At 52.8% G+C, this 23,941-nt stretch overlaps 2 long non-coding RNA genes across 4 annotated transcripts; both read left to right on the top strand.

Moving 5' to 3' along the window:
- Window positions 1-1,035: 1,035 nt before the first annotated feature.
- LOC131516380 (uncharacterized) lies at window positions 1,036-4,435 on the top strand. The gene is made up of 4 exons (XR_009264044.1): window positions 1,036-1,359; window positions 1,955-2,051; window positions 3,859-3,999; window positions 4,249-4,435. It is a non-coding gene; the product is annotated as an uncharacterized LOC131516380 (long non-coding RNA).
- Window positions 4,436-9,500: 5,065 nt separating this feature from the next.
- LOC131516379 (uncharacterized) lies at window positions 9,501-23,546 on the top strand. 3 transcript variants are annotated; one of them, XR_009264043.1, is made up of 4 exons: window positions 9,501-14,547; window positions 15,162-16,269; window positions 16,727-16,956; window positions 22,484-23,546. It is a non-coding gene; the product is annotated as an uncharacterized LOC131516379 (long non-coding RNA). The 3 variants fall into 3 exon arrangements; XR_009264042.1 differs by having other exon boundaries at window positions 9,501-16,269; window positions 22,484-22,607; window positions 23,165-23,546; XR_009264041.1 differs by having other exon boundaries at window positions 9,501-16,269.
- Window positions 23,547-23,941: the final 395 nt, after the last annotated feature.

Genomic DNA, 23,941 nt, shown 5'->3' with positions numbered 1-23,941 from the left:
TCACAGGAGACACCTGAAAAATGTGAGGTCCCGCTACTCCCACCCACCTCTCTCCCCTACTGGTCTCTGTCAGTTGGTCAACGCTCCTGACGGGCTGTAAGACAGCCAGTCAAGCCGCTCCCTGGCTATTTGACCTTGTGCAGCTCACGGGCCCTCTCTGGGCCCGGGCTGGGGTCAAGGGGCGCTGGCTGGACTCTCTCTGGGAGCCTCACCATATCTGAGTGAGCCCCCCCCCCCCCCCCCCAGCTCTCTCCCCCAGCCTGTACTTGCCTTCATGCTGAGCCTGGCGACAGCCAGCCTTCACACAGAGGCTCTGGGGGCAAAGGCAGCCGCCCACTATCCCAGGGACTGCCCCTGAAGGCTTTTCCAGAGGGACACCCCCCAAACACATTCCAGGTGACATACCATTTTGCTTTCTCCCACAGCCCCTGGCAGGGGCCCGCCCACTCCAGCAGGGGACAGGAAAGTGACTCAGCTCCCCAGCCCCCTCCTCAGACTCACACACTCACAGCCTTGCTTTGGAAAAAGAGTGGTTTTAATTTCTTTCCTTTCCTTTTTTTTTTTTTTTTTTTTTCCTTCAAGCACTCTTGTCTCTTTCTCCCACAGGCCTCCCCGGTCTGGGCCAGGAGCCTGTGGCCAACCCTTCTCCATCCTTTCCTGGTGGAGGGTCCCGCCATCAGGGAGGGCGGTGTGGCCCTACTGTGCGTGGTGGGAAAGACGGGGACTCTGGAGGCCCCAGCTGGCCCCCTATTATATTGGCTTCTATTAAATTGAAACACATAGCACATCTATTACACAATAAACCACAGCTATTTCATGGATCAAATTAAGTTTTATTTGGGCAAATTACAACCTTTCCTACAGTCGTGCCTTTGTGAGGCCATTCCTTTTTAATAAAAGCAAGCATTTCTGGGGCTGGCCCTGCTGGACCAAAGCTCCGTGGTGGGTTGGGGGCTCAGGCCAGGGCTGGCAAGAGGGTGGGAGTGTGTGTGTGTGTGTGTGTGTGTGTGTAGGAGAGAAAGAGAGGGAGCGAGAGAGAGAGAGAGATGGGAATTCTTGGGTCCCCTCTGGGGAATGGATTTGTCCATCTTTTCCCCTGCCTCCCCATCCTGAAGTTTCCATGGAAGTCTGCAGTGAAGTTCTCATTTAACAAGAAAAAGGCGGCAGCAGCAGGGAAGCATTTCCCGGAATCCAGGAGGAAGCATGAGTCACTGGCCTGCTAAGTGAGCCCTGCGTGGCCACTACGGCACCAGCCCAGGAGGCCTGGAGCACAGGGCCAGCCTCCAGGACCGCGCCAGGCTGCCCGCATAGACATGCCCACTGCCCGGGCTGACGCAGGCTCTGGGAATGCAAACAAAGGTGGGTGAAGGGGCCTTCTGAGGGCTGTGGCGCTGGGCCAGACGAGAGGGGGCAGGCTTGGAGGAGAGGTCTGCGGAGGGGCCTCTGGTCTCAGAAGAGCCCCTCGCTGGTGTCCCTGGAGCTCCTACCTCCTGGTGTGACCCGGCCTAGCCCTGCCAGCTCTGGCTTCCAGGCTCCTCCTCATCGGGCAGGGGCAGGCGTTCCCCCAGAGCAGTTCCCCCCAGTTCTCGACATCGGCCCCTGCAGCGACAGCATCAGCATCACCTGGGAACCGGTCATAAATGCAGGTTCTCAGGTCCCCCCTGAGACCTCCTAAATCAGAAGTTCCGGGGGTAGGGTCCAGAGACCCGTGTTTTAACAAACCCCACGGGCGATTCTGATGCACAGTCAAGTTTGTGGGCTACTGTGCTTAATGATCGGTAAGTGACCTTCAGACCCACCTCTGCTGGTTATTCGTTCGAAAAAATTAGAGGCTGCTCAAGTGGTGCTTACTGGGTGCCAGTTACCCGGCTGCCTTCTTTACACTGCCAACACATTCGATTCCCCCCGCCAGCTCCGTGAGGGCAGGCTCTGTGATCATGTCTCCATTCTACAGGTGACATAAGTGCTGCTTTGGAGCCAGAAGCCAGCGTTCTGGGATCTAGAGGTGATGGAAGGTGCTGGGCCCAACGTGCACGCTTGGCCCGTGCTGGGTAACTGGTTTATGTGGCTGACCCTTCCCCGGGTAGCTGGGTAGCTTTTCTGGAGTGCGCTTCAGAGGCTGCCCTGCCACCTAGGAAGTGGCATGGCGAGAACTCTCATTCCAGAGCCAGCGATACAGAAGGAACCAGGCAGGTGGAGTGAGAGAAGCAAGAAGCGACAGAAGGAAGCTGGGCTGGAGACATGTGGGGCTTCCAGAATCTTGTTTGTCCAAGGGTGGTCCTTAGACCAGCAGTGGCAACATCCCCCAGGAGGCTGTTAGGCATTCGGAATCTTGAGCCCCACCCCAAACCTACTAAATCCGAAGCTACATTTTAACAAGATCCTTGAGGGGGTTCCTGTGCTTATTCAAGCTTGAGAAGCAGCAGAAGCACAAGGAAAGCCCTGGGTGGGGCACAGGGGCACATCCCCAAGCCCCTTCCTGTCTCACAGGGTTGGCCCAGCTCCCTCGGGGCTCCCAATCCCCCATTAGCACTAACATCCCCTCAGTGAACCCTGGAGCCCGAAGGCCCTGGAGGAAGACTTGAGTCCTTAAACTACACAGCTAAACCCAGTATAGTGCGAGGGACTCGACCTCTGCCTAGCGTCCTCCTCCCAAGGTCAGGGATCTTTACTTCCTCTACCCTCTCTTCCCGGGTTCAAGCCCAGGCTCTGCCATTTACTGGCTATGATTCTTGCTGTGATTCTCGGTACTTCTACTGGTACCGGTAAAATAAGAATGCCGGTATTTCCTAGATCATACATTTTGCGTGTGTGTAGATCAAATCAGCGGATACACATCAAGTACTTAGAGCAGTACTTGGCATGTAACTCTGTGAACACTGTTACTTGCTTTCAGACTTCCTTCGTTCCATCCTCTGGGTAGCCCTTGGGCTGGGCGGGGGATGGCGGAAAGGCGGTGCCGACCGGGGAACACTCAGCGCCAAGGCAGGGCTACCGGACTGGCTTCCGGAGGTGACAGGGGCTCCTGGGGGGAAAGAAGGAAATGTGTTTGTGGGATACCTGTGATATGCCAGGCTCAGTGCCAAGCACTTCCGTCCTCTCCGCAGTTGGAAAGTACTGTTCCTTTCGAAGCGTACAAGGGATTGAAGCCGTAGAAGGTCAGTCGGTGAAAGGCGGAGCTTGTGCTTGGTGGGCCTGCCAGCCTGACCTCAGTCTCACACCCATTTCACATGACCCCTTGCTTCTACCTCTAGTATAGCCTGGTCTGGTCCCTGGAGGAGATAGAGGGATTCAGAAGGCTAGAGCCGGCAGAGGAATGGGGAGGCTGATGGGCCCTTGGGACATGGTTCATGGCTCTTTCCCTAGGGCCTCCGTTTCCCCAGGGTGGTGCCTCCTCCTTGCAGGGAGCAGGGCAGGTTTGCTGAGTGGACCGGTAGTGGGTTGAGCTGCTCCTGGATTTACTCTGCCAACATAGCCTGTCCCTCTGTCCCATGATGGGAGGGCAGGCCTTTGGCAGATGTGTTAAAATGCCAGCAAAGGGGGGTACTTGTGGTTTCAGCTCGGATGCGTGAAGAGCTGGGAACCTGCCACTCCCATCCTCACAACAAGAGAAAGCTGAACAAGCTAAAAGTCAACACCTTTTATTTATTTATTTTTTAAAGTTTATTTTTAAGAGAGAGAGGAAGCATGAGGGGGGGAGGGCAGAGAGAGAGGGAAAGAGAGAGAACCCCAAGCGGGCTCTGCACTGTCAGCACAGAGCCCGACGCGGGGCTCAAACGCATGGACTGTGAGGTCATGGCCTGGGCCGAAGTCGGACGCTTGACGCCACCCAGGTGCCCCAAAGTCCACAACTTTTAGGTCCAGCAGAGAAGGAGGGCCAATGGGCAAACTGCCAACCTGAAACCTGGAGAGAAGGGGGAATATGCAGAAGCACAACCCGGATCAGCTCATCGGGGGCAGAAGCCACCAGAGCCAGTAACTCTTAGGATTACTTAAATGGTAATTTCTATACCCTCCCACCGCCCCCCGCCACCCCGCGCCTGGTAGTCCTAAAAACACATTTTTAAGGTGTGATTGACATACAGTAAGCTGTAGATATTTAGCATATACGACTTGACGAGCGTGTACCTAAGCGTGCATCTGTGAAACCATCAGCATTGACTACGCCATGAACATCCCCGTTATCTCCAAAGGCTTTCTCCCATTCTCTTTATTAATGAATTATTATTATTGTGTTGTTGCTATGAGATGGTGATTGTGAGGACCTGATGGAAGCTGGGTGTGGACTGGATTGCAAGTTACAAACGTGGTCCCCTCCTAGGGACGCCCGTACTTTTATGGGCTTCACCCCCAGGAGCCCTACCCAGTTCATATGATGAAGATCAGAGAAAAACCCCTTCTGTTTGGAGCAGAAAAAATAAACACTTTGCAATATGCCCAGAGCTTTTTCCGTAACAAAGACCTGCCCTTCAGAAGAAACTGCTTTCCCAGAGCCTTGCCTGGCTGGGGGTAGGACAGTTAGACACTTCTGACCCTTTCTAGCCTTCCCATCTCATGTAAGGGGAGCAAAAGAGGGCCGAGATGTGCTTCTGAAGGTCACAGCCCAGGGGGTCAGGCCAACGAAAAAATCGGAGATTTAATGATAAAAGAGTACAGGATGCTTTCCCTCCCCAACATCTTACCACCAGTGCAGCCAGTCTCCCGTATACTAAGGGTGGTTTACAACCCAAAGAGCTACAAGACTCAGACTCTCTTTCAGAAGGAGTTCTTAGGGAAACCCAAAGACAACAGGGCAGGAAGCAAACAAACAAGGAAATTCTAAAAATGAAACATAAGGAGATAAAGGAATGGGGGGAGAAAAGAAAAGAAACAGAATATCCAAGAACCGTGGGACAATCGCAACAGGTGTAACCTGTGTGTGTTGGGAACACCCCCGTCACCAAAATCAATGACATCTGCCACTGGTAGGCCCGCCTTCCAAGCAATGTTAAAAGAAGTTGTTTGGAGAGAAGGAAAATATGTGGGTCAGAAACTCGGATCTACATAAAGAAAGGAAGAGTATCAGAGAAGAGATAATGAAGATCAAATAAAATATTTTATTTTTCTTATTCTTAATCTAATGGATAACTGCTAGAAGCAAAAATAATAGCAAAAAAAAAAGTATTGGGTGATTATAGCCTTTGAATTAGTGAAATGAATGCTGGCAATGTCACGAGGGGTGGGAGGCAGGGACTGGGGGCACGCTGGTATTGGGTGCCATGAAGCGGTATCGTGCTGTTGAAGGTGAACCTTGATTCATTGTAAAGATATATTGCAAACACTAGGGCAACAACTAAAAAAAAGAAAAAAAAATTTAAGAGAGACAGAGCATGAGTGGGGGAGGGGCAGAGAGAGAGAGAAGGAGAGAGAGAATCCCAAGCAGACTCTACACAGTCAGTACAAGGGCCCAACACAGGGCTCGAACCCATGAAACTGTGAAATCATGACCTGAGCTGAACTCAAGAGTCAGACGCTTAACCGACTGAGCCATCCCGGTGCCCCTAAATATTTTTTAAAGAAATTTAACTGATATATTAAGAGGGGGGAGAAAATGGAAGCACATAAGACCAGGTAAGGCAGAAATAGATGGGAAGATTAAGAAAAGAAACATGTGCAACAGGCAGAAAACAGTTATGAGCATGGTCAGTATTAATCCCACTTTGTTAGTATCAGCCGAAATATGAATGGTGTAAATACACCAGTTAAAAAACAGAGACTATCAGAGGGATAAAAACAAAACAAAACAAAACAAGACTCAACTATCTGTTGTCTACAAGAAGCCTGCTCTAAAAATAAAGACACAGATAAGTGAAAAGGAAGGGAATGGAAAAAGATATACCGTGCTAACACTGATCAGAGAAAGCTGGAACAGCTACAGTAATTCACACAAAGCAGGCTTCAAAACAAGAAAAACAATCAGGGATAAAATGGGCATTGCATAATGATAAAGAGACGAATTCTTCAAGGAGATATAACAATCCTTAACGTGTACGCACCTAGGAAGGGAACATCACGAGGACAAACACTGAAAGAGCTGCGAGGAGAAATAGACAAACCACTGTTGTCGTTGGGGACTTCACACCCCTCCATCGGCAATGGGCAGATCCAGCGGGAAGGACATCAGTAAGGACACAGTTGGACTAAACAGCACCATCAATCAACTGGATTTCATGTATAGAATATGTCATCCAACAACGGCAGAATACACATTCTTCTCAAGTTCGCACGGAACGTTCACCAAGATAGATCACGTACTGGGCCACATAACCCACCTTAAACGGAAAAGGACAACATCTGGGTAACGTCTAGGGGGTGGGCATTTGGTTCTCTTTCCTAAGACACCAAGTTATTGTTTAGGGAACAAGGCCTCTGGAGTCCGACAGGCATGGGGTGTGTTTCTGGCTCCATCATTCACCTTCCTTGTGACCTTGGGCCAGTCACTTCATCTCTCTGAGCCCCAGGTCCTTCATCTGTAGGGTGGGGATGATAACAATAACTACCTCGTGGGTAGGACGTTACAGGGATGAAAGAAGACATTCCATGGAAGGTGATTTAAGCCTTCTTCAGCTCAAGGTAAGGCCTCAATAAATATTCCCTGATCCCTCATGGTGTTAGTAAGAAGGAAGGAACGTGGTACCAGAGCCCTTGCTGTGCACTGCCCCCTGCTGGTCACCGGGGGACTCAGCCCTCAAACACGGGCTCCCCTCCAGGGCTCACACCTGCTCCCAGGACTTGAGTGTGAGGCAGGTGTAGCTCAGCTGAATTCGAGAGCCGAATGGGAAGAGTTTCCGACATGGAGCCTTTGAGGTAGCCTCCAAAACACGGGTGTCCGTTCCAAACTGAGAACACGGCCAGAGCAAGCGGGAGCAGGGTGTGTTCCAGAACGGGTGAGCGATCTGGTATGGATCGTGGACCCCAGAAAGGCTCGTGGCTGAAAAGTTCAGGGTACAGAGGTTATTTGGCCCAAATTTCTCATTTTGGAGATGAGGAAGCTGAGGCCCAGGGAGGGATGAAGAGACCCTCCAGTTGTTACGCTGCTAGATGTGTTTTTACCTGGGACCTTAGAGAATGAGAGTTTTGATTAGGGAGAAGGATAGTTTAGTGCTGACTGATATTTATGACAGATTAATATGTGTCGGGCACCATAGGAGGTATGGGATTTTACCCTCAAAAGTAACCCTGTAAGGCAGAAACTATTATTCCCATTTTATAGTTGAGGAAACCGAGGCACAGAGAGGGTAAGTAATGACTCCCCAGTGCGTTCGGGATTTTACCAGACAGTGCTGGATGCCTCTTCCACATCCGCTCTTGAACTTGTCCCTTGCTGGCACAGCAGCAACGCTGTTCTCTGTCTCCTTTTTCCCCACAACTTGGAGCTCCCCAGGGGAGGCTCTTCATGGGTCTCAGCCAAGCATGGCGGTCCTCGCCTCTTTCGAGAAATGGGTGCAAGGGCAGGTATGGGATGCCTGCTGGCCTGTCATAGGTGGAGGGAAGCTAGGGGAATTCTGGAAGGAATTTGATGGGTTGAGAGAGGGAAGGGGGGTGAGTGGGAGCGGCGTGGAGCCCCTCTGGACACTGTGGCGTCTGCGTGTGATGTTGGAACGAAGGCAGCCACCTTAGTGCGTGAGGGGACAAGTCTCAGGATAGTCTGACACACTGAAGGTGGCAGAGCGGAGGCAGGAATTGATGGGGTCCTTGAAGATGCGGTTGAGCTGCTTGGATGAACTAAACCCAGATGCCATTCCTCTCATCTCCTTGACACATGAGCTCTTATATCGCTTTTTTGCTAAGCCGGTTGCATCAGAGTGTTCTGCTCTTTGCCACTGAAAGCCTTCTTGTTGGTGTAAGGATGGGCCCCAGAGCTTTCCCATGTCATGCGAAGCTCAGGCCCCCGTAGCCGCGTTCCTTGTTAATATCCACTGTCCTAGTCACAGTTGGAAACTTGCTAATCCCAGGACGGCCCATGTTCTCTGGGGCCTCCGGGCCTTTGCACGTGCTTTGTCCTCTGCCTGAAATGCCCTCCCAGGTGTCAGTTTTACACACACACCCTCTTCTTTTGTGAGCTGGCTGCTCCATCAACTTCTGTGCAGAGCCTCACAGCATCCATCTGTATGGCCGCCATCACTGTCGTCACCCGGGTTCTCACTTGCCAGTGTATTTATCTGCCCCCTTTCCCGGACTGAGCTCTGGACTGAGGACAAGACCTAGTCACGTTCATTTCTGTGCCCTTGTCACCCAGCATAGGGCCTGGCCTACAGCACACACTGTCTAAGTGGCTATGGAATGAATAAATGCGTGGGGGCCCTCTGGGTCCCCTGGCACTCAGGGAGCCTGGGGAGGCAGCCCCTAGCTCATCGGCAGTAGTAAGAGCAACCATCACAGAGCCACGCACTTACGGCCAGACGCTCCCCACACATTATCTCCTGTGCTCTGCACGGTAGCACTGATTGCCTCATTTTATAGATGAAGAAACCTGGGTGCAGGGGGCTGAAGTGGCTTGGCCAGAGCTGGGATTTAAATGCAGGTCTAGGGGCACCTGGGTGGCTCAGTCTGTTAAGCGTCCGACTTCAGCTCAGGTCACGATCTCGCGGTCCGTGAGTTCAAGCCCCGCGTCGGGCTCTGGGCTGACGGCTCGGAGCCTGGAGCCTGCTTCCGATTCTGTGTCTCCCTCTCTCTCTGCCCCTCCCCCGTTCATGCTCTGTCTCTCTCTGTCTCAAAAATAAGTAAATGTTTAAAAAAAACTTGAAAAAAGAAAAAAGAAATGCAGGTCTATTGGGACACCTGGGTGGCTCAGTCAGTTAAGCATCTGACTTCGGCTCAGGCCATGAGCTCACGGTTCGTGAGTTCGAGCCCCACGTTGGGCTTTCCACTGTCGGCACGGAGCCCTCTTCGGACCCTCTATCCCTCTCTGTCTCCCTGCCCTCTGCATGCTCTCTCTCAAATTAAACAAGCATTAAAAGAACAAATAACAAATGCGGGCCTGTTGGTCTTTTATAAAGTGAAAAAAGGAATGTACTGAATTGTGTATATGCGTATGTATACGCTGGGGCGCACATGTGTGTATATTTGCACTATGATGGCAGGAATATTGGCACTTTGCTAATTTTCTCGATATTTCTAGTTTCGTTTCAGAAATGTAATGGGGAAAAATTAAAAACTATGTAGCCAATGGTTTAGAGAATTAATGTTAGACCGGGCTCTGTGCCCTGAATCTTCACTTAAAGATTCTTTGGTGCAGCAGGGAGGCCACATGATTCTGTACTCCCAGGATGGAATCTGAAGGGTGCGATGTCGACATTTCCTGATGCCCTTGTTTTCTAATCTGTGCTTTCCTGAGTTTGGAGACGTTTTCATTTTTATTCTCCTCCCTCCCTCCCCTCCCTTCCTCCTTTTTTCTTCCTTCCCTCTTTTCTTCCTCTCTCTCTCTCTCTCTCTCTCACTTTCTTTCTTCTCGCCAGACAGTGAGGATAAAGAGCGAGCATTGTTTACATTTTTCCAGCACTATTTAAACTTATTGTACTTAAAAAAAAGATTAAATCATTAGGCTGTTGGGGTGTGGATGGGGAGGTGTGAGAAAACTCAGCTCCAAAAACACCGCCCCCCCCCCACCCCCCGTCTTTCTTACTTATATAAAACTTTGTTCTCAAGGCTTCTTCGGGGCCAAAGAACAAGCACACAAAATCAGGTCGTAACCATCCTGCTCTCTGCCCCTCGCTCAGCTGGACCCTGGGTGGAGCCCCAGGACAAAGGTCTGGGGAGCACCCACAACCAGAGCCAGCACACCCAGGAGGGGGGCCCACGTGCCCCAGCTCGGGCTCCCAAGTGGAGACAAGCAATTGGAGGGAGTGGCCAGACTCCTCCCACCCCAACATAGTGTCCGTGCTCGGAGAGGGGAGCCCCCAGTTCCCTCCTCTTTGAAATGGGGCCGCTGGGAGAACCCGCCGGGACACCCGTGGGCCCGGTGGGAGGGAGGACCGGGTTGGGCCAGGCGCTCCGGCAGTGCGGGCTGAACCCAGTCTGTGAAGATGGGCCTGGGGTGTGGGGAAGCTTTTGCAGGTCAAAAAGCATGTGTTTGGAGAAACCCTTGCTCTGTTCTTGGCTTGGGAGCCTCATGCCTTCTGCCTTCTGTGAATCACTTCTTCTTACAGCATTGCTGTTTTCCCCACCTCGGGTTGAAGTCATGTGAACCCCCCGTGCCAGCTTCTGCCTCCTCTTGGGCTGGCCGCCAACAGCCGCCTGCCCGTCCGTGCTGTTTTGAGGCAGTGTAAGGGACAGACACAGAGGCCGAGGGTCCCCCTCCGGGGACAAGGCCCTGCCCTGGACTTGCCAGGTTTCAGGCATCTGGCGTGAGGCGGTGGAAAGAGCTCTTGACTGGTGTCGGGAGCCCCGGATGCTTCACGGACCTGCCGCGAAACTGCCTGTGCCAACCCCGGATTCACCTACCGCCCTGAGAAATGGGACATCTGGCCTGAATGTCACAAAGGGCCTTCTCGGCTTTGGGGTCCTAAGGGAAGGGCTGGAGCTGAGCTCTCTCCTGCCAGGCCCTCCCTCGTGGGCTCCCCCACATCCGGCCCTGCTCCCCGACAGGGTTCGAGGCACCGGCAGCTACTGGTTAACGCAGACCAGATGCAACCCTTTCCCGGGACATGCTCGGCGGCCTTCCTCCGCGGAGGCCTTGGGGATATTTGAAACGCCATGGAGTTTGGCTTTGGAGCCCAGAGTGGAAACCACAGCTCCATTACGCGAGCACATCTGATCTCCCTGGGAGGAGAGAGGCGACTGGCCTCAGAGAAAGAGAGACAAGTTGGAGGCCGCTGGCTCTCTGGGGAACAGTTTTGCTTCCCTGCTTATAGGATGGGGTCTGGGAGCCCCAGGGAGGGCAAGTCCGCCATGCTGATCTTGGAGATGCTGGGTTCCCTAATCCCTGTGGATGGCGGCAAAGGCCAGGGGCCTCTAGAGACGAACTTGAGTCCCCTATGAGGACTGGACATCCACCCAGAAACCATTCTGCCTCGTGCCACCCCCGCCGTGAGAGCGCATATATTGAAAGCTTCATGTTTGCCAGACCCCTCGTCAAAGAAGAAAAATTCCATGGAGAGAGAATGGCCGCCTCTCCCTCCTCCTCCCTGGGACGGACCAAGCAACTGGATTTGCACAAACAAGTGGGAAATGATTCCAAAGTCACTGCCTGTTAAGACACCCCAGCTTCGATCACTGCCTAGTTGGGTCACTTTGGGCCAATATCTTACTATCTCCAGCCCCAGATTCCCATTTGCCCTGTGGATATAATAAGCCTCACCTTGGAGATGGGGGCTATAGGATGTGCATAAAGGAGCCTCACAGAGGCTCAGTGGAGGTGAGTCACTGTTACTCCCAAATGACCTGGATTAATCCTCCTCTCCTGTTTCTAAATATTCCAAGACCATCGTCACTGCCCATCAGCACTGTGGTTGGCAGAAGTAACAGAGACACCCCCAGGGGTGGCTGCGGTCGGAGCCGAGGTGGCCAGTCAGCTGGGCTTCATGAGGGTAGCATCTCCGGGCTGGAGTGCTGGGGCAGGCACTTTGAAACTGCCCACACGCGGCCCCATCGTGACTCTTAAGGGCAGGACCCGGGGCTGAGACCATCTCTGTCAGCCCTTCCAGCCTGAGGCTCTTTCTCCCCAGGAGTGAAGGTTCAGGCAGGGCAGTGGATCCTCGAGCTTCTGCTCAGTGCCCACTCACCTGGGTGCTCTGGGCTGCTTCCTTGGCCATTTCTGCGGGGCGCGGGACTGAATTGCTTGGTCACTCAGCAAGTGAAACGGGGACAGCAGCCAGCCATGTTAGCTCCCTGGTGTGTGTGGGGGGGGACGATGTTATGAGGGTAGGGAGAGTGGTCAGTGGTTTAGTCATATGATCCTTCCTACTGTCGTGGGGAGAGACCTCAGGCTCAGGGCATCAATCAGGGGTGGGGGTCTAAGAGTGTGGGTGCAGCAGTTTCCCTGTAAACTTAAGATTTGTGGAAGGAAAGAGATTGCGCTTGGTAACAGACCTTGAAATCGGCATAATGAAGCCTTTTCTAGTCTTGCCAAACCCTCCAATGTGTCTCCATCCATGCCCCCCACCCTCCCTCTCATTCATTCACGCATTCGTGCAGCCACTCACTCCATGAATACTCCACGAGCACCCTCTTTGTTTCTGGCGCTGGGGATACCACTCTGAGTATAATGCCTGCCCTCATGGAGCTTTTGGTCTAGGTGGGGAGAAAGACCTTAAACAATGAGTCGTACACATCGGTACAAAATTCACACTTAACAGGTGCCGGGAAGGAAAAGAGCGGGGTGTCGGGAGAGCACCTAACAAGGGCCCCCTCCTCCCAAAGGTCAGTCCTTGCTGTGTGTCTGGCAGTGACCTAAGTCCTTGATGTGGACTCGCTGGATCCTTGCCACGTCCCCGTGTGTCACTGTCATCACCATCCTACGGGTGAGGAAACCGGAACCGGACGGACCCAAGATCTCAGTCGTTGATCCTAATTCTGTGCCGTGGGAGGGCAGCCCTCCCTCTTCCCTTTTTCACAACTGAAGAAACCAAGACTTTAGCTGAAGTCAAATGTTTTTCTCAAGGTCACAGAGCTGGAATGGCTGAGTTCCCTGGCTCATCTCCTCCAACCAACTTGGGACAGAATTTTTCCCCCAGTGGAGATAAATCAGCCACTTACAACTGGAAGCTCAATTGTATTTATGGCCTCACAATTTTTCACCCCTCCCTGTATTCACATGCTTTGCTCAGTAAATCTGCAGTGCTCTCTTACCCGGGGTAGAATGTTCTGCAGGCCCTGGCTCTGGGCTCAGTCCTGTGATTTGCTGTGGCTGATGGGATATTAGCAGACTTGTTGCAAGCCGAGGCTCCACAAAGCACTTGCGCATTTCCCCTCTTGCGTTTCTTCTCTGCCACTGTCACGAGAACGTGCCGACTGGCTTGCTGAATGAGTAGGCCTGTGGCCCTGAACCAAGGTACCCCTGGCATCCCAGCCCAGGCTATTGTAGGTCAGACCTCCACGTGAGAGGCCCCAGCCAAGATCGGCTGGACCGCACACACTCCTGAGCTAAACGAATGTTTGCCCCTGGGGTCTGGCTCATTTGTTACGCAGCATGATGGCAATTGTTGACGGATACTGATCTGTATGAAGCCAATGTGACTGTAGATTGCAGATGATGAGCAAAGCTGGAGGTCGCTACACAGCAGGGGAGGAAGGAAGAATTCTGAGCTGAGAGGTCAGGGAACGAGCCATCGAACAGTGACACGGAGCTGAATCTTGAAGGAGGAAAAAACAGGTGTCCCAGCAGATGACACAGACACAGGCATGGAGGCGTGCACTTGCACTTGTCCAAGGAACGGCAAGTCACCCAGTAGGGCTGCTACATGGAGGCAATGTGGGAGTGAGACTGGACTACCTGAAAGGCAGCTGCCACCGATTTCTCCTTGCCTGAGCGTCTATGGTGCTCCTCCCAGAAAGAGGAGGGCCTGTGTCCCCTCCCCTTGAATCTCGACTGGCCTTGTGACTTTCTTTGATGAACAGAAAGGGCAGAAGTGACTCTGTGCCCGTTCCAGGCCTAGCCTTAAATGGCCTGGGGCCCTCTGTGTTCCCTCTCTCTTTTGGAAGTCGGCCGCCGTGGAGAGAAACTCGGGCCGACAAGACAGGGATGTGGAACCATGCATGCGGAAGGTAAGGTCACATGGAGGAGAGCTGAGAAACCCCAGCACAGGTGTGTGGAGGAGGCTTCTTGGACATTCTGGGCCAGCTGAGCCCCTGGCTGGACACAGCCGCGCCGATCCCACGTGGAGCCCGGGATCTGCCCAGCTGACCTGCAGAGCTCTGAGCGGGGAGTAACCCAGTGTGATTTCAAGCACTGAGTGTGGGGTGTTTTGTTACCCAGCAGAGATCACTGAGACAGGTGGCCTGGCAGATGCTAGTTTCTGGGAGTCTCTGGGACGTCTAACCTCCGCGAGAGCCCTGAGCTCTGTTCGCAGACAACTGGAGCGGGCTTTTCTCCTGTTTCCTTCCTGCTAGGGAGGGTGAGGGGAGTTGTGCGGTTTCCCCACATCCCATTTTGAAGGCGCTCCTATGACAAGCTAATGGAACTCCTAGATAAGAATGACAAGCTATGAGCTTGGACTCCGGGGTCAGATTCCCGGGATTTAAGTCCCAGCTCTGCCAATTTCTAGCTGTGCGACTGACCTTGGGCAATCTACATAACCGCTCTGTGCCTCAGTTTCTTTATCTGTAAAATGAGGTATTAGATTCCTATGTGGATTAAATAAGGTAATATATCCAAGCTCTTAAAATAGTGCCTGACTCATCATAAGCCCTCGATAGATATCATCCACTGTTTTATTGCTACTATTGAGGCTGCTGCTACTAGTAATAGGAGGAGGAGGTTCCAGGGCTTCTGAGCTGGATATTTCAGTGTTCTTGACCTGAAGGAGCCCAAAGTCTCACCGACTCCAAGTAGAGCTGACCCCTGAACAGGTAAGTTACAATACAAAGGGGTGGAAATAAAAACAAGAGAATGATCGAGTCTGGGAGTGGTTTATTGTACCTGGGAATTAAGAAGACTTCCTAAGGGAGGTGACTATTGAGCTGGGTTTAGACGACCGAACCAGTTTGCTGGCTTTATCAGTTCAGTTTATGTTTGGCTCTGAGTCAAAGCGACCACCACTGCCAAACAAAAACGGAAACACAAAAATAACAGTAGCTTCAACAAGACAGAAGTTTCTGTCTGACTCCAGTAGAAATCTGGTGGCGGAAGGCCCAGGGCCCCTAGGGTGTCCATTGCTCTCCTCCTGGTGCAAGGTGGCTGCAAGAGCTCCGGCAGTCGGGCTCTTTAAGAACATTCCTGGATTTTGTACACCGCATTTACAAGCTGTTGGCAAGGCTTCATCCCACGGCCAACCTAATTGCAAGGGAGACTGAGAACATATTCTTTATCCTGGGTGGCCTGTGGCCAGCTGGCTAAGAACTGGGTACCCCGTTACTGAGGAGGACTTGGGGAGCAGACACTGGAGGTCTAGGTTCCCACTAGAAAGAATGGCACATGCAAAGGCCTGTGTACTTGGAGCACACGGCCGGTTCTGCCTTCACAGGGCCTTCAAGGATCCTCACTCCTTCTCTGCTGAGACGCTCACTGGTTCATCACAGGCCGGCCTGTGGACTTGCACTTAGATCAGCATCCTGCCAGCCAGGCACACCCACTCCCCGCTCTCCTGTTGCTCTGGAAGATCCCTCCCACCCAGTGCATCATGGGAGACACCGAGATGCCCTTAAGGAGCTTGCGTTCACTGAGGAGACAGAGCTGCTGAGTGGAGGGGCCGCAGAGAGAAGGGCCAGAGCCCCCATCAGACCTCTGACCTAGGCCTGGACAGCCAGACTAAGTGGCTGAGAGGGCCCCCTGGGCCAGGGGAATGCTGAAAAGAAAGGCCAGGAGGCAGCTCTTAGGGGTCCTAGGTGACCCTTGAGGAGAGCTGTCCTGCTAGTTCTGGAGGTCTGAGGCCTCAAAGGCCACCTGCTTGAGGGATGAGAGTCCTTGTCCCTACAGATGACATCACATGTATGCTGGTCGTGGCAGGTTGGGACCAGGGAGCCAGTGCTGTTGGAGAAGAAAGGGAGCCACAGAGGATGGCGTCTTGGAGCAAGCCCTAGGAAGTACAGCCCCCACTCGGGGCCAGGAGGCAGGAGAGCGGGAGATTCACGCGGCCAAGGTGTCGGCATGGAACTCCAGTTCTGCCTCGGACACGCTGGGTGACGTGAAGCCTCAATTTTCCCATCTGTAAAGTGGGGGTCCACTTAAGGGCATAATGAGGGCTCCAGATGATGGGTGGAAAAGGCCTTGGCAAGAGCTCACGTGCCCTGCAGACACACGTGTTAGTGCACAGACCTCTGAAGGAAGGCCTCCCCCAGGGCAGCCTCTCTCCCACACCGTCACAGGCGCGGGGCTTTCAGCAGACAGTACTGCCCGCCTACTGCCTACGAGGCCTAGCCGGGCCTGAACTTCTCAGGGATCCACCCGCCCCACCCCGCACTTGAGCACCCCTTCCTCACCTCCCAGCCTCTCACATCCCCTCGGTCAGCGCTCTCGGTGCAGCCAGCAGCCAGCAGCCCGGCCCCGGGGCGGCAGACCGGGATGCCATGCACCTGGGAGAAAAGCAGAGGTGCCCTGGAGAGCCTGCGAGCCCAAGCGCCAGTCCTACTCAGGTAGGACTCCTGGCTCGCACGCCCACAGGGACCAGGCAGGCAGCCAGTGTGGAGAGCAGGTCAGAGGGTGGCGGCCTCCGGGCGCGCGGCCTGTGCCAAGCCGGGAAGCATGTGCCCACCCGGTTCAAACGCAGGGTCTTTACACACGGTCCTCAACACACCGCACTGGAAAGCAGAACCGCAAATCGGAGGCTTCGTGATGGGCTTTCCCGAGCACAGTGTCTGCTGTGTACGCGTTCGCGGGGAGGGAGGGTCTGTTTTGCCCCCGAACCGGCGACATCAGTCGGTCTGGGAGAAGTGGCCGCCTGCTTTGCTTCTGGGGGTGTAAGGCGGGTGGGGGCCCAGGGTCTGATTGGGTGGATAGAACGTGGAGCCTACAAGACTTTCTTTCTTTCTTGTTTTCTTTTTCTTTGCCTGGTGTTGCGCCTTTGCTGGCACTGCTCCGCGTCATCATCAGCCACACGTCTCCAGCGGGATTTGCCGCGTTTCTTCGCCCCAGGTGGCGCGCACGTGACCCACGCCGAGCCAATCGGCGTCTTCTGCAGGGGATTTGCAATCAGGACCCAAAGACTTCAGCTGAGGCCACCTGGCTTCACATCTCGAGGCCACGTCGAGCCGGGAGCTGTTGACAGCTGTGTTTTCCACTACCGACCGGAGGCGTGAGCAGAGCCAGGGGACAGCGGCAAGGTAAGAGAGGGAGGGGGCCCTGCTGGGCACCCACGGGGCTCTCAGCCCCAACGGCACCCTTTCCCGACCCCGACTGGGTCCTGCTCCGGGATTCCAGGAGACACCCCCGGGGCTCCTTTCGGGAACTTCCCTGCCCCCCCGCCCCCCCCCCCCCCGTTTTCTTTTTCTTGCCATAGCTAGCTTAGGTGAGTTTCTGTTGCAATCAAAATAATCCTACCCGATATAAAGAAAAGCACAGTGCGATCTCTTTGTATGTGACTCACTGAGCCCGCAACTTCACTTGCATTATCTCGTTAATTCCTTATGATGACTGGGAGGCAGGTGTTGTTCTTTCCATTTGACAGATGAGAACACTGAGGCTCAGAGAGACTAGGTGACGTGCCTAGAGTCACGCAGCTGACAGGAACTTGAGTCTGGGCTGGCTGATTCTAGGGGCCAAGTGGAACTCCTCCTGGGCACTTACGACCCACCCTGCTGTTAGGGGTTGTGTTTGAAAGTCAATGGCCTGGGAGTTGTGCTGGACCTCACACACACAGTCCATGATTCTCTGGGCTTATTTGACTCTGTTCTAGTAACTATATTTGTGCATCTCGAGAAAGAGCCATGCTGGTTAGGCTTTACGTTTTCAGTACTGGGCTGGGGGCCGCCTCCTTGGGGAGTCTGGGTAGAGCCCGTCCCAGCCCTAGACCAGGCTGGCTACTAGAGAAGGCTGATATCACATCCTGCCACAGCTCTGAGGCCTGCCTGTGAATCATGGACCTGGGCCGCCTGGGGCAGAAATGGTCCTCCCCCAGACCCCAAACCTAAGCCAGCCCCTCTGGGAAACCTTTCAGGGCCCAGGTGGTGTGACATTTTCTCCGTTCCCCCTCACACTCCGTTTGCCATGGTCCCACCTCAGGACTCAGGAGCCCTTGTTTGGGCTTTCCTGCTGAACCACCATGTAGGACAAAGCCGGCCTCTGTAATAGGCTTGGCTCCCCTCTTCCCCAGGGGTGAGTGGTTGCCCTTAGAGGGTCAGATAGAGAAGACCTAACATTGGCTGGGTCCTAGGAAGCGAGGGGTTCCTAGGAGAGGTAGCGGGAGACCTGGCCGCTCGGGAGGCTCTGGGAAGACTCTAGGTATAGGCCTAGCCGTGTGCAGACAGGTAGGCTCTCCAGAGGCGGGACCAGCCATCCCTGCTCTTTGAAAATCTTTTAGAAGTTCACTTATTTGAATTCTATGAAAGTACAGTTTTCGAAAGAAGTGGAATCATGCTCTATGACATAAATAATTTGTTTTTTACCCCACTGAATAGATTACGCACATTCTTCCAAATGAACAGAGACCTGAGTTATTCTTGTTAGTAGTTGCTTGACAGTCTATAGACTGAACAGCTCAGGGAAAACTCAGGACTGGTTTCGTTGTGAATGTAGATCTAAGAATTCTAAGTAAAATATTAGAAAAGGGGGGGGGGTGCCTGGGTGGCTCAGTTGGTTAAGTGTCCAACTTCTGCTCAGGTCATGATCTCACGGTTTTGAGTTCGAGCCCCATGTCAGGCTCTGTGCTGACGGCTCAGAGCCTGGAGCCCGCTTCAGATTGCGCGTCTCCTTCTCTCTCTGCCCCTCCTCCGCTTATGCCCTGTCCCTCTCTGTCTCTCAAAAATAAGTAAAAATGTTAAAAAAAATTAAAAAGTCCAGAGCAGACAAGGCTCCAGGGTCCACCACAAGTGTTAGACCATGTTGTCCCAGGTAGAGACCCAGGGGCCCAAGGGCATGTTGGGGAGAAGCTGGTTCCCAGAGGCCTCCGGGGCAAGTCCACTCCCTGGAGGCCTCCTGCAAGTCTCTGTGCCCAGTTCTATATTCATAAGTTGGTGTTCTTTTTCTTACAAACAGTCCTTGAGTTGTACCAGCCTCAGGCCCCACACCTGGACCCTCCCCTGACTCTACTTCAGCATGTCCCCCCTGGATTGTAATCCTTGCGCCACCTTGACTCCCCAGCAGCCCGCCTGGCCGGGCATGCAGAACGGACTGTGAAGTGAAGGAATGAGGAAAGCAGAGGGATGTGACTTGTCCAAGGTTACTCTGCGATCATTGGCAGAGTCCAGACCAGAGCCCGCGTCTCTACCCACATCGTGTGGGGCCCCGCCCACTTCTCCAGGCAACCGCTTGGCCTGGTTTTTGCCCCCATGACATCCAGGAGGTGCTGAGAGCATAGAGGGTTGAGTTGCAACCTTGGGTAACTGGAGGGAGACCCAAATGGGGGAACATGTCCAGGCTGCCCGGTGTGTGGACCTGCCGGCTGTGGAGACATAGAGAGGGCAGGCTTGGCACATGTGCCCCTGCCCCTCCATCTGCAGCCTCTTAGGGTCCCTGTCGCTAAGGGGTCTGGGAGCCACATCGGGGCAAGCCCACTGGCTCCAGCCCTCTCCTTGGCTCCTTCAAGAGCATGTTGAGTTTCTGGCACCTCTGGGGCAAGCTTGAACAGGCGGTGACAGGGAGAAGAGGTGACAAACACGGCCCCGTGCCTCCCTCTCTTGGGCTGTATCGTATTAAATGAAAACAGCAGCTTGGACAACAAGATGGCCCCATTTTTATAAAAATAAACATGCACTCATATGTGTGTATTCTAATTTTCCCATAATGATTATGTATTACTTATGGAAGGGTAGCACAGAGCAGTGTTTAAGAGCGAGAATGGGTTGGGGGGAGCACCTGAGTGGCTCAGTCGGTTAAGCATGTGACTTCGGCTCAGGTCACGATCGCATTAAGTTAGTGGGTTCGAGCCTCACGTCAGGCTCTGTGCTGACAACTTGGAGGCTGAAGCCTGCTTCCAATTCTGTGTCTCTCTCTCTCTCTGCCCCTCTCCCCCCCCTCTCAAAAATAAACATTAAAAAAAAAATAAAAAGGGTCAGAACGGGGCTGGTCTTGTGTGCGCGCGTGTGTGTGTGTGTGTGTGTGTGTGCGCGCGCGCGCGCGCGCGCGCAGGGGGGCAAGTCACGTGACCTCTCTGAGCTTCAGGTTATTCATCTGCAAAATAAAGTGCAGGCTCCTTGTTGGACCCCACCCAGGGATCATATTTAATACCACTAGTTACGGGGCCAATTCACCTGAGAAGCATACAGCACCAGGGTTCCTGCTGAAAATATTGAGCCTGGATCTAGTCATGAGGAAACATCAGACAAATCAAATTGAGAGACACTCTGCAAAGCATCTGGCCTGGACTTTTCCAAAAGGCCAATGGCATGAAAAGATGAAAGAAAGTGAATAAAGTTCTGGAGAATGATTCCGGATTAAAGGAGATGCCAAGGGTGGTCCTTGATCAGATCCTGGGTAGGACAGGGAAGCTATAAAGGACATTATTGAGACAACTGCATATTTGCATACAGACAGGACATTCGATAAGAGTATGAGGATGTTAAGTTTCCTGAGTGCCATCACTATATAGGGATTGTGGGAAAATGTCCTCATTCTTAAGAAATAGTTGCTGAAATACTTAGGGGAAAATACCATGATGTCTGCAACTACTTCTCCTAAATTAAATAAATATAAATAAAATATGTAAAATATAGATAAAGTAAATGCAGCAAAAATTAAGTTCAGTTAAATTAATTATTTTTTTTTAAATCTGAATACAAGCTTCCTTTGAATTCTTTTTTTTTTTTAACTTTTTTTTTTAACGTTTATTTATTTGTGAGACAGAGAGAGACAGAGCATGAACGGGGGAGGGGCAGAGAGAGAGGGAGACACAGAATCGGAAGCAGGCTCCAGGCTCTGAGCCTTCAGTCCAGAGCCCGACGCGGAGCTCAAACTCATGGACCGTGAGATCGTGATCTGAGCCGAAGTCAGACGCTCAACCGACTAAGCCACCCAGGCGCCCCTCAGTTAAATTAATTAAATGCCCAGCACAGGGCAGATCTTGATAATCTGTAATCGATAATCGCAAGCCACTGCTTCATCCAGCCTAGAGTGGCCTCTGGCCTGCCTCCTCTCTAAAAGACCCCTTTTCTTTCCAATCCCCCCCCCCCCACCAGAGGCCCCTTTTCCAGAAGAGGTGGCCACCGTGGAGACTCTGGGAGAATAGCAGGAATCAGCCCATGGCCTTCCCCTTAAAGTGAAGACTTCCCCAGACTCAGGCTCCAAATAGCCTTATTCCACCTCCATCCACAGGTCCTGGGTCCTCATTCATATGCCATGGGCTGTCCTCTCTCTTCTAATTTGCTCACACAGTCCTCTTGGCCTAGAATGCCATCCTTCCTTTTCCTAGCACCTACATCCAAATTACCCTTCAAAGAAAGCCCTCTGAAGTGTTCAGAGACCCACCCCTCTCCCAGCCCAACGAAGAAGCATCCTTTCCTGGAGTGACTCTTTTCCTGTTATTCCGCTCTGCAATGCCCTCGTCACTCTGTTGCCTTCATGAGCCTTGGAGGCTCCAATTTGCACAGCCCGGACTGCAACCCCCATTATCTCTAGGACACACTCAATGCCTGAGCCCTGGCAGATGCTTTACGTATGTTTGTTGACCAAAGTTTGGGTTGCCAGTACGAATCTGCTGCCGTTTTGGAGACTAAATACGTGCTGGTGTATTCATATAATAGAATACAATGCAGGCGTCAAAAGAATGACGTAGATTGGTATGGAGCAATCTGAGATATAATAATAAGTGAAAGCAAGGTGCACGGCCGTGAATGTAGTAAGCTACTATTTGCGTAAGAAGAAAAGTATATATGTGGTACTCGCGAAGGCTGTCCCAGGAAGGAGAAGGGGAGCTGGGGAGACAGAGAGGGAGTATGAAGTTTTACACCTGTGCCATGTGTATGTGAACGTTTGAGCATATTTTATGCTTTATTTTTTACAATTTATTCTTAGAGAGGGAGAGAATGAGGCGGCGAGGGGGAGAGAAAGGGGGGGAGAGAGACAGAGAGAGAGAGAGAGAGAGAGAGAGAGAGAGAGAATCCCAGCAGCCTCCACGCTGTCAGCGCAGAGCCTGAAGCCGGGCTCGAACCCGCAAACTGTGAGATCACGACCTGAGCGAAAACCAAGAGTCAGACGCTCTACCGACTGAGCCTCCCAGGTGCCCCTAAAGAAAAGTTATTTTTGCCCCTAACTAAAATGGTTAAAAGGGTAGGTAAGGAAGACTTTATTCAGGAACATTGGGAGAGGTAGGAAGACTACCACAGTAGGGGAGAGAGGTCGGGCTCCACCCTGAATACAGCGAAGACAGCTGGGGCTTTATAGACAAGGAGCAGGATGAGGGGGGCAATGGATGGAAAATCACGAAGAGTTGCCATCAAGGGTAGGGGCTTCTTACTAAACCGACTTAACAGGATTCTTGTTGAAGGCAGGAAAGGGGGATCGGATGTCAAGGGTGGGGCATCTTGCTAAACTGATTTAGCAGGATTCTTGCTAAAACTGGGCTGGGCAGGCCAAAGACAAGGCCCAAGGATGAGGCCTGGTCAAAAAGAGGCCTCCAAGGAGCCTGTCTGAAATTTGGTCAAGGAAAGAGTCTTTGTCACGTGTTAGAGGATTTTGAGAAAATTCCCCTTTTTACAGGTAAGGAAATGGAAGCTCAGAGAAGTAGCCATTTGTCCGAGGCCTGCTTTCATCCACCTCTTCCGAAGGCTCAGCGCCATGGCTCCTGCTGCGTTTCATTGGCCCCCTTGTCCACAAGTCACGGGTAAAAGGCCCCAGGCTCCAGCCCTGACACTGTCACTGACTCACTGCCATGTGACCCCGTTTAAGTCCGGCCCACCTCTGGGCCTCTCAATATGACCCAAGAACTAAGCTACTAGAGTCTTCTGGCTGAGCCATGGAAGCTTGGGGGGGCCGGGGTGGTCCAGGCCTAGGCCGGGCAAGGCAATAATTAGCTGAGCGCTCTTCTGGAATGTTAAGTACCCGGCCCTGGAATGCAGCTCCCGCTGGCTACAAATATCAACCCCTCCCCATGGGACAGGCCCTGCAGGGAAGATAAAAATCAGGGTGTGCAGACACTGGGGACCCTGTCCTAGGAGTCCCTCTGCCGGGAAGCGCAGTCCTCTGACCTCTCCCAGGATCTTCCTCCGTCCACAGCTCCCTCCCACTTAGGGCTTTGCCCGGAGTGGTGGGGAGCCCAGTGGTCCTGCCTCCTGGATTTAATGCCCTTGTGTAATCCCCTGGTCGGTGTGGGCTAGACTTAGTGACTGCCTCTCGCAACAGAGTACAGCAAAAGTGATGGGTCGTCACTTCTGATATCAGGTTACCAGAAGACCGTGGCTTTCATTCTGGACACCCTTCTGCTCTCTCTGAATGAAGCCAGCTGCCATGTTGTAAGCTGCCCAGGAGAGAGGCCCAAACGGCAAGGACCTGAGTGGGGCCTCTGGCCAGCTGCCAGAGAGGCCAGCGAGGTTAGTGAGGAACCCAGGTCTGCAGTCCAGCAACCCACGAGGCCCCAAATCCTGCCAACAAGCATGTGAGTGAGCTTGGCCACAGATCCATCCCTGGTCGGGCCCAGACGACTGTGGTGCTGGCCGCCAGCTTGATTGTGGCCTATGAGAGACCATGTGGCAAAGGGCCAGCTGGGCCATGCCGACTCCTGCCCCATGGACACTGTTAAGACAATAAATGTGTGTGGTTTTAAGTGGCTGACTTTTGGGGCAATTTGTTATGCAGCATTGGATAACTAATACAGCACACATCAATCAAGTGCTTGCAGTGTGCCTGGCCCCTTTCCCATCATTCTTTCCCCTGCCACCCCTGGGAGGCCAGCCCACTTCATAGACAGGAGGTTCTGTGACTTGCCCAACGTCTTATGGCTGGAGAGCTATGAAGCCAGAATACAGTCCAAATCCAACTTCCCCAGCCATAACCCCCTTGGAAAATAGGGGCATCCTACCTTCAACTTGACAAGGGGTTTCACCTGTCTCGTTCTCGAGTTTCATACTCAAGTAGGCATTATGACTCTATTTGCCAGGTGAGGAAACTGAGGCCCAGAGAGGAGACTGACTTGTTTCAAGTTATATGGAATATTAGTTG

The sequence above is a fragment of the Neofelis nebulosa genome, chromosome 7 (assembly GCF_028018385.1).
Source record: "Neofelis nebulosa isolate mNeoNeb1 chromosome 7, mNeoNeb1.pri, whole genome shotgun sequence".
NCBI classification, from domain to species: Eukaryota; Metazoa; Chordata; class Mammalia; order Carnivora; family Felidae; genus Neofelis; species Neofelis nebulosa.
This window is presented reverse-complemented; position numbering and strand designations above follow the sequence as displayed.